Below are 4,964 nucleotides of genomic sequence, written 5' to 3' on the forward strand. Positions count from 1 at the left end.
TAAAAAAAAGTGAATCAATCCATGGATGTGATTTCAGGGGTGAAGAATTATTCCTAGTCATCAGTATATTTCTATACAAGGTATATGTAGTTGGGGTTTTTTTCAAGCATATAATAAAAGCTATTGGAAAGAAGAAATTTGTGGTTCCTGTTTTCTGCCGAAGAATATGTTAGTTCTGAATTATTTATTTTTTTTTAGGTTTATGTATCTGTAAAATTTGCCTTGGCTTTAGAAAGACAACATTCCACTGAAAGGAATGAAGGAGAATACAGGTATTCTGAGAAGACAAACCTGCAGAAACATTTTGATCAATGTTTTTAATGCAAATCAGCTGTAAGAGCTCCTCAGTGAATAAAACATTACTAGAAACTGAATTCTATGCCTCATAAAGCTTTAGACTTCTTCCTGACTTGGAGTATGCAGTAGACGAAAGTAGACTTTAAACAAAGATTTTAAAACACTAACACTTTCTATACTATTAGAATTCTTTAAGTAGCAATTACAGTAAAAAAACCAAGTAACCACTTCTATTAAAAAAACCCAAATAATTTTTAGCAATTCTAAACTATTTCTGTAATTTTTAAGATGCATTCTTTTAACTTGCAAAATGTACCTGTAGCCAAAACCTAAAATTTTGAAAGAAGATACAGTTACACTTGGTCTGTCTACCCAAAGTATTATTACCTGACAAATTTAAACCATTAATATGTTTTAATTGTCTTCTACTTTATTCTAAACGCAAATAAAATTTTATTGAAATTTGTAACAGAATGAAGTAAATATTTTTATACTTTAAAAAATTAATTATCAATTAATTGGACAATGATTTTATTCTGGGTACTGAAAAGGAAGTATAGATTTAGAAGGTAAAGTAACAAGAAAACCTTTCTAAAATGAGTGTGCACCGCAGTATTTTATCTCACAGAACTAGGATCTGTATGGGCCAAAATTATTTCAATTTTATTTCAATAAAGTTATAAAGTCTTTTAGTTACAAAGCTTTCCATATCAAAATTTGTTTTCGTTTAAATTAGTTTCCCATATCAAAAAGTTTAGAAGCAGTGATTTTGACTTTGCCTTAAATAATTGCTACATTCAAAATGACTGCATTATAAAGGCTAGACATGCATTTTCATAAATTATTCATTTCTATAAGAATTATGCAATGTTTCTCACAGGTAGTATTACAGTAGTTTCTTTAAGGCTCCATCTGTTCCAAATTCTTTTATCTCTGCTGCCATAATTTTTTTTTGTTTTTGTTTTGTTTAGTTTTGTTTTGTTTTTTTTTTGTTTTGTATCATTACTGTGTACTTTGCAGTTTGGATGGTTAGAATGAGCCTTTCACAGTCACCATACAAAAGGTTTGTTTAAGTTGTGGACTGTGATTTGGATCCTCTGAGGACAACTTTCTAGTTCACTGGCCACTTTCAGAAATCTTTCCTGTGTAATGTTTACAATATACAGTTTAATATGAGCTCTGCTTTTCCTCACATCGCAGTTTTCCCTCCTCTGCAACATGTTCTAAACTTACACGGTGCAGTCTTACTGTTTAGCAAGTAATCCAGGAACAAGCTCAGAACTCCTCCTGGCAGACTGGAAGCCAGGGAACATATAATACATTTAGTGTCATGCTCAGTAACTATAATGCACATGACAGCCTGCTGGTAAAGTACAACACAAGGAAGAAAAGGCAAGGGTAAAACTAATTGAAGATAACCCTTGGAATCTGTATGGAGTCAACTGTAGCAACTATCTCCATAGTACTTGTTTTAGCTGATAAAACGAAAAGGACAAGTCCACATATATAACCTAATGTAGCTCTTCAATGCAGAAAAAACACAGTAAAGGGATGATTTAAGATTGCCCTGGTTTTGTCTGTCCCTACGTTCTTCAACCTATTCCTTTTCTGCAGCCCAAGTTACACGTACACAGCCAATGCTGTATTCCAAAAACTGTATTTCACAGTAAGTGCTGAATGGACTGACTTTTGACTCAAGGATATGTTTTCCTTTTTCTAGGACACAATGTTCCCTATCCATGGAGGTCTTCCTTCTGCCTGTGCCCACCTTTGCAAATGTGAATGGCTACTGTAATATTTGGGACCATTTTTGTGAAGACATGCCACATCCAAAAAACCTTTCTTGATTTGGGACCTTTTCGCTGTTATTTCTCACTGAAAGGAGAGGGTCAAAATTGTTATGATATTGTCTGAAGTCCTTCGTAACAAATTAATAGTCAAGATGCAATCTAAGCTGTGTTAAAAAAAATTTAAAAAATTAGTACCCTCTAATGAAATTCTTGCAGTCCGGTCAGAAATGCTATGAAAACTCTTTGGAAAGTGGCTGTCTCCAGGTGCTTATTAGAAGTGAACGTTACTTAAGTATGACTTACCAACATGAGTAGATTAAAAGTAGACAACTAGATACCACCTATTTCAGATAATCTTAAAATTCCAGACCATGTTTTACTGAAGTTAAGGACAGACTCTACGAAAAGTTTAGTCATTTGTGGAAAAACAGCTTTTGTGAGAATGGACAGTTAGAGATAGTAACTCTGTTAATACTGACTTGAATCTGCCTATTTCCCTATTTCTATATATGCTTAAAGGACATGATGAAGCATATGTACTCTAAACCTGCTGCTTTGCCATTTACAAGCACATTATTACACAGGCTTTTGTGACTTCAGCCACTATCGCCCAACATTTTGATGTTTTCCTTTAGACAAATCCTAAACTATTCCACGCTCATTAGATGGTGCCATTTTAGCAATAAGTCACGATGAAGAGAAGTCTTTGTGCAATGTGATGATATTGATCATTATATATTAACCTTTCCTGATTTTGTATATTTGTAACTAAACTGATTTACTTATGCAGTGTTGTAATATTACAGGTTAGATCCTTAATCCATTATGCAGATTAAAAAAAATGCAAGCCTATGAGCTGAGGTGATAGTATTTTTTTTATTATTCTTAGAAGAGGTACAAGGTTGTGACAAAAGTATGGCCAACAAATGGCTCATTGATTGCTAATAAAACGGTATTGCATCAACCGTCAATTAATACAAATTATGCATTGCATTGGACAGGGCTAATGTGGTGAATGGTGTAACATCTCTCTTAGCACCCCCAGTAAGTCCTCTTCTGACAATAGTGAGACTTGAGCTGAAGAACTCTGAATTTTTGTATTGGATAGAGCTTACGCTACTTACTTTTTAACTTACTTTCAAAAAGAAAAGCATAATGGACTTGCTCGGTGGTGGCCATGATCGGTTCTGGCTGCAGGAGGGCTTTATGCTCTGTCCTCTATATTCACACAGTCATTTTACTTGATCTGTCAATTACAGGTGATTTCTATGTGACTAAAAGACAGAATGCCTCCTTTAAGGATTGAATTTAATGTAGATCTGAATCTCTCTGTAAGTGTTTTTGTTTGCTAACCAAGGAAAAGGGCAGCCGCTGTTGCTGGAATGATTCATGAAGTCCATTCCTAGCTGTCCTCTTTCCCTGGAGATGGATATGCCAAATAAATGGTATTGGCAGGGGCAGCAGCCTGCTTCTGGCTGCTGTAGACAAGATTTTCCCAAGTCCAATAAGCATTGCTTTGGGCATGCTGGTGAAAGGCAACATGCCCATCAGCAAAAACCCAGCAGCCTTTCTCTCCTATCAGTTTTTGTTGAAGTGGCTGCTCTCTGTGTTTACAGCTCTTCCAGGCCCTTTGTCCTCATCTCCCATTCACTAGTACTTTGCCCACCATTTCTCTGCCGAAGAGAATCAGTGAACAAAACCCATCACACTCCAAACATATGGAAAAACACATTTAAAAGCATGAAAGGGAAACAAAATCAAGGATATTGCTAAACATAGGACTATCCTATAATTTAGAGATGCCACCTGGCTAATTTCTAACCAGCCTGGCTGGTCTTACGTGTCCCAGATCTCTCTGAGCTATTAATCATGCACACATTTAATTTATATGTGTTGTAGCCCTGTGCCAGGATGTTTGGTCATGTTTTCTGGGGTTTTGGGCTATTTTTGTGCATGCCTCCCAGCCCTTTTTTTTTTTTCTCCCTTAAAGAATGGCTGGCCTGGTACTATTGCACACCCCTTTATCTGACTTGCAGCAATGCAGTCTTGGGCACTCGCTGTGATACTGGGATTGAGGAAAGTCCTGCTGACAGATGGATATCGGATCAGTAAGATACTGAGACTTGTGACACAGTGATAGTAGAGTAGACTCTATAGTAACAACACAGCCTGTCTCCTTCAGAGCCTCGTTCAGAAAACACAGTAGCATGAGATCTCTGCCACATTCTGTAGCGGGCAGGGACACTGCAAACTATCGTTTATTTAGGATTGACACAGATTTGCGAGGACTTGGCATTTTCAGTCCTCATTTTGTAAATCATGCAAAATCTTCTCAAGTAAAAACGTCTGCCAACGTCTATTTATCTCAAGACGACAAAACTGAAGTCTGAACACAATTAAAATGAACGGCATTGCCACAGCTGGCAGCTGAGGCTTTCTCGGGTGTCCCACCCCACCACGGCCCTCAGGGGACTGACATCAGATGCGGGCTACGTGTGGCGGCGGCTGAGAAGTAACGTAGCACAGGAAGAAAGCTCAGACCTCTGCTTGCAGTTTTAAGGCTGAACGTTGAATTTTCAAATGGAATCAGACTGTGGCTTTTGGGATGTTTCCCCATAAAATGAAGAGAAATTCTGTCTTTAACATGAGTATTTTTCGGATTATCTCCATATTGCAGAGTGCCGTATTCGCAGTCGTTGCATCACCTCACAGCTGAGGAGAGCAGTGCTAAACGCACCTTGGGTCTCCCCCTAGCACCACCCGCTCCGTGCACGGCCCGGCAGCGCCCGCTCACCGAGCTCCCGCCGCCCGGCTCGGCCGCCCAGGCCAGGCGACACGACGCGACAGGACACAGCGTGACACAGCGTGACACGGCAC

Source organism: Falco peregrinus, chromosome 8, assembly GCF_023634155.1.
Source record: "Falco peregrinus isolate bFalPer1 chromosome 8, bFalPer1.pri, whole genome shotgun sequence".
NCBI classification, from domain to species: Eukaryota; Metazoa; Chordata; class Aves; order Falconiformes; family Falconidae; genus Falco; species Falco peregrinus.